The following is a 9,045-nucleotide window of genomic DNA, read 5'->3' on the forward strand; positions in this document are numbered from 1 at the left end:
TATAAACATTTTTAAAGAATACTTTATATATATTTTATTATCAAATATCAAGAATATTCAGTGAAATAAAGGTAAAAAGAAACATCTACGTGCGCAGACCGTACTTGTAAAATTGTATATACCCATCTAACAATGTTCTTTTCTTTGATATTTAGCCATTTTTTGCTGAAAATATATATACTCTCGAAAGATCATACACATATCTCCATTTCTTATTTTTAGATTAATTTTTCTAATACCAATTTGAAAATCAGAATGATATACATTTTATCATGCAAGGTTTATGACATACTTATATAATTAAAAAATGATTTTCGTGCTTCTCACATAGGCAAAAATACGTAAGCACATCAAAATTTTAAGTAATATATTTTTAAGTAGGTTTTAGTGCAAAAATTTGTCGTGTGCTTCTCTAACAAGCTCCTAGTAGTTTTGCTTAAAGCCAAGAGTATTGCAACTGTCTGGTTCTCTTCTACATTAATAAATTTTAAAATTGCAATAAAAAAATAATTCGTTACGTTAAGTATTAAAATTTGTAAATAATTATTGGTGCACCAATTTATAATTATTAGAAGGACAACCAAAATACAATGTTAGTAATGTTTTACTGGGAGTACGAGAGATTAGAATCAAAATATAGATTTCACCTGAAATACGAAGTAAATAAACCTCCTAGTAATATTTCGTGTTCAACACAATCATATAATATTCATCAACTTATTGTAAAGTACCATAACGTCATTGATCAATAATTTTAAAGACTAAATATTTTAGAATAATTATATTCCTTTTTTTTCTAATATTTGAATAAATTTGTATTTAAACCACTTATTATTATTTTCAAAATTATTCAAGTTGGTTGTTCTATGCGTTAATTTATCACAAAAACCTTTGCCCCAAAGAAGGAATTTACTTACGGAAAGTTTTTTGATTAAATAAAATAAATTTTAGAACCCGTGTTGTGCAAAAGTTCTGAAACCCTAAATGATAGTGTAGAATGTTATATACATTTAATAAACAAAACAATTTCATAAATATAATTTCCAATAATGATATTAATAATTAATATATATCTAATATGGACACCATAGGCAGTAATAGCGGCTTTTCATGTAGGTTGTGACATGACAACCCACTATTCATTGACAAAGTCCTTTAAGGGTTCAACATTCGGGGTTTGGACTTTTTAGACATGGAACTTTATTTGCCACCAGATACAATAATCCAGAGGATTCAGATCTGTCCAAGAGTTCACCAAAAACACTTCAATTGAACTGTAAAGAGACTCTATTATCCTTTTTGATGTGCCTTGATACGGTGGTCCTTGAGACATTGATGTCCATGATCAATTTCTTCATGGAGAAATCGCATTGCTCTTCATAGGCTTTGGCTATAATCAATTTTATTGAACGCCCTCCTTAACACGGTGGGATGGAGGTGCTTTATCCTCCCCCAAAGGAATTTTTATTTTTACAATATTTTTTATTACATTTTATTTTGTGTGAATAGTTGTGGATTTTTAATTTTTTTATGAGAAACTGTAGGCTTATGGTATTATTTTCCTTAAATTTTAAATTTCGTAAATAGCTATGGATTTTTGTTATTTTTTTTTTTGAAAAAATGTAATATGAGAAATTTAATTTTTTTTTTAATTCCCAAAAAATAATGTGATTTTCCTCTCTCTTTATATCTCTAGGGTACTGTTCCCCTGAAAACGATGTTTGCGTTTATAAAAAAATAATTTAAAAAAAAAAAACAACATTTTATAAAAGTTTCTTTTACATTATGAAACATGAAAGTGAAGTGCATATCTGCTTGAAGAGTAAAATAGCTATAGACGGTGTACTTAGTAATAACATTGAATTGATTATAAATTTATCAAGTAATAAATATCTAAAGGACATTTCATTAACAATATATGCAAAGAAAAATTTAAAAAAAATGATATATAGCATTAAAAAAACCTTTTTTATTTATGTAGATGAAAGATTGGATTAGTTGATACGCAGGTAATTTAAAAGACTTCAATTTTCTAATGATACCCTAAGTGTTATTCTCCTCTACTCTAGTGAAATAGTACATAATAGTGTCGTAACTATTAAATACGGTTTTTTAAGGTTGGTGAGTAAATCCAATTGTGAGCTATGACTCATTTTCTAAGCTTACAACTTCGAAGTATCTAATTTGTTTCATATACATAAACTGGCAGTTATCAAGGAGCACTTCCAACCATGCCCTGGGACCTCGTCATCAAGGCCTACTCCTACTTCAGAGGCTGTATCGAGGCAAATGGCTATTATATTGAGTTAGTCTCAATACACATGACATACAATGACATTGAGCCCTGTATTTCTAATGGCGTGTCTCAATTGTTCCTCAGTGATATTCATTTCTCATGTGGCCTCTGGACGGTTCTCCCTCACATACACCCACAAAGTGCCAAAAGTTCTGCACAGATAGTATGGCTCAATTCTGTTCCACAGATATATGAGCCCCTTCCTCACCAGATTTGACCCCACTTGACTTTTCTATATGGGGCAGGACCTCATACCCAAATGTGGACTCACTGAAGTCCTCCGTAGCAGCTGTATGGGACAACTTGTCAGAGGAATTTTTTCATCAATTCCTATAAGGCTTTAGGCGGGGTGTAAATACTGTGATTGATAATGAAGGTGGACATATTGAGTGAGAAAAGTTTCCCAAAAACCTTGTATACATGTTTTGTTAACATTATTTTTTCCCCTATTATTGAAAATATAAAATTATTGATGTATTTATAAATTCATCTCTCAAGTCCACGTTTTGCTGCCGTATCCTGCACATATTTATGATCTAAGAAATACCAATATAGTTTTATTAATGAAAAAATCATAAACGTTTTGTATCATCCTTCATCGAGCGTGTGTAGCTGAAAATCAGTCAAGTAGTTTTCTTAAGAATAAAGTACTCCCTTGCTTATTAGTAAGAATGTACAAAAAATGCTTTGAAATCACTAACAAAAATTCTTTTAAATTTCTGCCAAAAAGTATTGAATTTGCTTAAGAAGTTTCTCAAAAATTAGAGATTCATATCTTCTCTTTATTGGTTCTATTAGTATATTTTGAAGAAAAGGTAACTAAATTATCATTTTACTGAATAAGTATAATGTCTTTAATATGTCCCGTTGATGTGTGTCAATATTCTTTAATTTACTGAAACATAATTCAGTACTGTTTTGAAAAACATTCCAATTTTATTTGGATCCACCACTTTAAGGATCTCAGTATAATCTCTATGCCATCGAAAAAAAAAAGTGATTTTTCTTAAGGGCAGGGTTTTTTTTCTCCAAAATTGTTTAGATTTATGGAGATAAAGTGTGCAAAAATAAGTTACTCTTAGATATTTTTCTGTTACGTTCATGCTTTTGGCATTTCTTTTAAGGCAGTAAGAGTTCAAAACTAAAAGCATTAAGTTCCTCTTGACAATTGTAGATTGCTAAGGAATTTCTTCATCTTCAAATAATTATTTTGTTCGAATAATGGATTGAGTGTCATGTTCCAGTTTTAAAACAAATGTTTTTAATTAGTTAAAACTTTTCACATAGTAGAATGCAACTTTCAGCCAATTTTAACTAAAGTAATGTTTTTTTTGTGTCTTAATGCTATGTTGCTCGACAGTGTACTTCTTCATATCTTTAGCATGGCTAGAACAAAAATCTGATAAAAAATAGTACATTTTTATTGTGTGTCTATGCCTTATCTCCATCAAATTGACAAATTAATTATGTGGATCCTTTACTTTCGGCATTGAAAAAAAAAAAAAAAAAATTACAAACAACTTAAAGTATGTTGTTCCTTATTTTGCAAAATATTCCCTTCAAAAGTGTGGTTGACTTCAGCAATTGCTGTTATATATATTTTTCTCAAAAAATCTATAACGAAATGCAGCACAGCACGCAGATTATAATTATTTACTAAACAAAACCTTTTTTTAATCAAAATAACAACATTTCACGATCAAGATACATAGAAACAAGGTAAAATGACGTTTCAAATAATATATTTTAATATTAAAAAATAATTTGGTTTTAATAATAAATAAAAATAATTTAAATATTTTTACAAATATCTTTGAAAAAAGTTATTTGTTTACCTATTGTGGTATTTATTATGTTTATTATTAAGAAGTAATGTATCGCAAATATAATCTTGTTGATATATGCTTATGAAAGTATTTAAGCACTATGTGAATCCTTCAAATTATTAATTTTTTGAAACAGCTAGAAGCTATGAAAAGGCCTTGACAATTATGGATGGTATATTCATCAAGAAAAATAATAAGGTATTCGCAAAAAAATTGCCTGTTTCACGTAAGCAAAGGGAAAACGATTCGTTGGATCAATTTAATCAAGCTTGAAAAATATTGGTGAATGATTGTCAACTCCAAACTGAATACGTTCTTGATAATACAAATGAAAATATACAAGATTTGTTCATTTCTAGCCTTTATTAATCTTCTCAAATCAGATAAAAAATCTTGTAAAGTGTTAAAATCACTCTCAACGAGTCATTTGATTTAGCCAATTCACTAGAAAGGACACTATAGCAATCAGTGTCCTATGATTCTGTTCGCGTGGATACTGTCGCAAGAGATAAAAGGAAGGCTTCGACTAACATTGATAAGGTTATAGATACAAAGAATCTTTGTTTCTTATGCGGGAATGGAAGGAATGCTATCTCTAGCTGCCTTACTGTCAGAAAATTCCACTTGTAAGAAGTGTACTAAACTAGGAAAGTTAATTTTCACAACGGAGGATCTTAAAAGTGCATAAAACTAGGTTGAGATTGAAAAAGTGTAAGAGGATATACCACATTTGAAGACTGTGGCCGATTATACCAATTTGTTGCATACAATTTAACACCAGAAATGAGAAAAAATGCGATTATTCAACTCTAAAAATAAGCTTTTCGGATATCATATGGAAAATGGTATTATGAAACCGGATCCAGTTAGACCGGAGTCACTCATGAGAATTCCTGAACCTTCGAATAAGAAAGAGTTACAAAGTATCTTGGGAATGTTTGCAGATAATTCTCGACGGATATCATCTTTCTCAAGAAAGTTAGAGTCCATGTTACGCCTTAAGATTTCCCTTGGAATGTAGAAGCGAAAGCTCCCTTTGCAAAAATGAAGAATGACATGAAAATGCAGTCATCATGGTTATTGATTTGTTTTATTATTACATTGTTAGGTGAGAATATTTATGTATTGAATTACTCCATGTGTGTGGGCTCATGAAAAACGGTTAGTAAACAAAGAGGATTTCTGGGGTAGTTATCTGGTATATTTTTTGTGTGAAAGTTTGTCCGTTCACTGACGCCTAATAACTCAGGACAAAGGTGGGTACTACCACTAGGAACCTCTGTGAATATTATTATTGATTGGTATTTTAAGAGATGGAAGTAAATCCCTGCTATTGATTATCCTCTATCACTACTACAGCTACTCCTTTGCATCAATTGACGATTTCATCATCCGTTTGTATTTTCTTTTCTCTCTCTTCTCCTCTACATAAAACTAAATGACTCAGTAATTACTAGAGTGGACATGAGAAGAAGATGGGAGTGAACATAGAAAGCCGACTATCGAAAATGTGGATAAAATAATAGAAATCGTAGAGTTCGACCGTCAATTTTATTGCACCATATTTTTATTTTATTATGCATTATTAAATTAATTTACACAGAAGATAAACAATAGTCCATACTTCAGAGTGAGAAGTTAACATCACGACGACTGATGAAATAAAGAAAGCAAAGAAGAAAGACAACACATAAAAACTGTTTTTCCTTTTCTAATTTTTAAAGGTAATTTTTTCATTACAAAGGTGTTAACTCTAGTAATAACTAATACGAAAATTCCTCAGCCCCCTCCTTCCCTCCTTCAAAATCATTTACTCTCATCTGCTTCAAGTTCAGCTCTGATTTAAAACCTAAAATTCAAGAAACCCCTTCAGTCTTCTGTCTCTCCTTAATTAACCGATTATATTTTTGAGTTTCTCCAACATGTAGAGAGGACTTGGAGCTTTAGCAAGTTGATGATCCTCATAGCGTATGATGTATATGAACATAGTTGAAATTTGCCATTATTATGGAATAGTTTTATGCTTTGTACTTATTATGAAAACAGGGAATAGTGGAAATACAAAATGCCATCTACTTTAATTGATAATATATTTTCAATTGGTCATGTCTCAATAATTCATAAATATTTGGGTTGATAATGGGTCCTTTATATGTGACATAAAATCGGTACGGTCTCACGTCTTGTCCTAAAAAAAATATCGTACATTTTAAAGTAACCTATTTAAGGCATGATTTTTACCAATAAATTGCCTTATTTCACTATTTGAATAAATTCAGTAAATTTTTTGGTATCTTTAAAGTGTGAGAGTAGTTTGTCATTGTTTTTAAGTTAGGCATAATTTCAAGTATTAATCATTCTTATGAAAATTACAAAAAACAAAAAATAATTTTTGATGACATGATTGGTTGACATCTATGATAAACAGTCATCCATAATATATGTCCCGAAATGAAAGAAACCAAAAACTAATTAAGTCGTACTGACAATTTAAAGAATATCTTGAAGGAAAGCATCTCTTAATCTTTTATTTAGTATAAACTGTTTCAGTCGTTTACTCGAGAATACAACTTATGTTTTAGTAATTATTAAAAGCGTGCATTATTCTAGAGATACTACACTGGTTACCCCGACATGCAGAAATCGATTGAAGTCCCTCATGTTGTAGGGCAGTTCAAAGTCTGTCCGTTCTGGCCGACCAAACCAAGAGCTTGGTTCCGTCGTATCGAAGTCCAGTTTCAATTATACCAAGTAAAGGAAAAATTGGAGAAGTATCATCATTTATTGCCCTAGACCCTTTTGATGATGAGAGCGAAGACGTATTAAGCGCAACCCCTTACTCCGATCTGAAAGCAAAAGTCTTGGATGATCACAAAATAGCCACTCAGGATTAAATTGAAAGGCTCTTCCAGCTCATCGAAGCGCCGCATATACACTCTATTGATGAAATTGTGAGCCTCACAAGGGATTACCTCACAAATGTTCCTGATGTCTGTGAGGCTATAATCAAACAAATACTCGTGAGGAGTCTCCCCAAAAGCAGAAGGGCTGGTTTATCGGTCCAGTTCTCAGATCTTAGCTTGACGGATTTCAATGGAAACGTCAAATATCAAACAACAATGGTTGAAGGGCCAGGCGTGATTTTTCTATAAAGAACTTAAGACCCCATGACCCAATTAAGGAGAAAAAGGAATGCTTCTATCACAGGAAATGGGGGAAAGGCCAAAGTGTGCGAAACTCCTTAAATTTGTCCAAATCTCATCACTCCAAAAAACTAAGCAATCGTCGACTCCTTATCCCGACATTAAACATAAATTCACCTTCCAAGGACTCACCTTTTAGAAATGTTCTTTTATTTATTTATAGTAATGGGATTAAGTTCCTTGTCGATACCGGATCCCAGCTGGCGATCGTTCCGAGGAGCCTCTTCTCTGGGAGACGTAATCCAGCATCCCCCAAGCTCGTTGCCACGAATGGAACTCCTGTTAAAACTCATGGTTCTAGGAAATGATGGGTCGAATTCGACCCCGTGGGCAAAGTCCGGTGGGAGCTTGTCGTGGAGGATATTGAGTAAGGAGTCGTTGGTGCAGATTTCTTGAGCCGTTTTAAACTGTCTGTAAACATGGAACTAGGTTCAATGCAACAGAACGAACTTACTTTTTGGTGATAGAAAGAAGGTGCAACATTGCCAGGAAAATGCTATCTCGATATCCCACTCCTCAGTCTGAGTCCTTTGGACTACGCAACGACTGCAATACTTCCAAAAGATTGATGGATTCCTTGTTTGGAAGTTTGGACTATGTTTTTGCCATATCGACGACATAGCTTCTCATTCTGAGAATCTGAAGGATCTGAGAACTACTGCTCGTACGGATTCCTGCGTTTCTCCTGCTCAAGAAGTTTATAGGGAAAGTTCGTTCTGTCTCTCTCCCTGATGTATTCGAAAGGGAGAAAACACCGAATAATAATTTCAGGACAAATCATCACTCTTCATTTAGCCTAGAGACTTCATCTGAAGAGTGAAAGCTGCAATTAGCCAAGAAAGCCTTCATAATGATTGCCTCAATCAGAGGACCGCTTGACGCTCCATATAAGGGTCCTTTCGAAATATTGGAGAAACATTAACACTATTTTATTTTAAACAGATGAGGAACCCCTTCGAAACAGTCAATTAATCGCTGAAAAGCAGCTTATGTTTCCATTTAGTTTTAGTATTTTGACGTGTTTTATTTCATTTACAGTTTTATAATCGTTATTTTAACTGTGGTTCGTAATTTCAAACCGGTAGGGTTCAGGTATACAAGTTGATTTTACGTTGTTCCCGAGAGTATATCTTAATTTATCATTTTATATAAACTGTTTTAGTCGTTTACGTTTACTCGAGAATAAAACTTATGTTTTAGTAATTATAAGAAGCGTGTGTTATTCTGGAGATACTACATTTATATATCCTATGTAAACCATTACTATTACTTTCCATCTTTCAATTAGCACATACACTTGTGCTCACTTATATGTTTATAATAAAGGACAATAGCTTTGGAAAATAACAAATCTAGTCCAAAATTACCAAGTAAAAAAAACATGTCCAAAATAAATCTAATTAGCATCACTGCTTATTACTTCTGAGGAGCAAGCCTTTAGTATTACTTTCCATATTTTAAAAGCACACCCACTAGATATCACTTTATACTTCGATGTTCATTCCTCAAGAATTAAAAAATAATAATAACAGCGTTGAAAAATAAAAGACTGTTCAGACTGCCTACTAAAAAAATCCACTACTGCGTTTTATGACATTTATATACTCCTCCTCATAATAATGTCACTCAATAACTTTCTTTAGAACGTTTATTTTGTCCGTTTTGGACCTGACCGGACTGGACGGAATGTCAAAATTATGAAACTGAGCATACATACCTA

General features: G+C 32.2%; 1 long non-coding RNA gene across 1 annotated transcript; it reads left to right on the forward strand.

Moving 5' to 3' along the window:
* Positions 1-5,567: 5,567 nt before the first annotated feature.
* Positions 5,568-8,528, forward strand: LOC139907589 (uncharacterized). Its single transcript, XR_011784292.1, has 2 exons — positions 5,568-5,846; positions 5,906-8,528. It is a non-coding gene; the product is annotated as an uncharacterized lncRNA (long non-coding RNA).
* Positions 8,529-9,045: the final 517 nt, after the last annotated feature.

The sequence above is a fragment of the Lepeophtheirus salmonis genome, chromosome 1 (assembly GCF_016086655.4).
Source record: "Lepeophtheirus salmonis chromosome 1, UVic_Lsal_1.4, whole genome shotgun sequence".
Classification (NCBI taxonomy): Eukaryota; Metazoa; Arthropoda; class Copepoda; order Siphonostomatoida; family Caligidae; genus Lepeophtheirus; species Lepeophtheirus salmonis.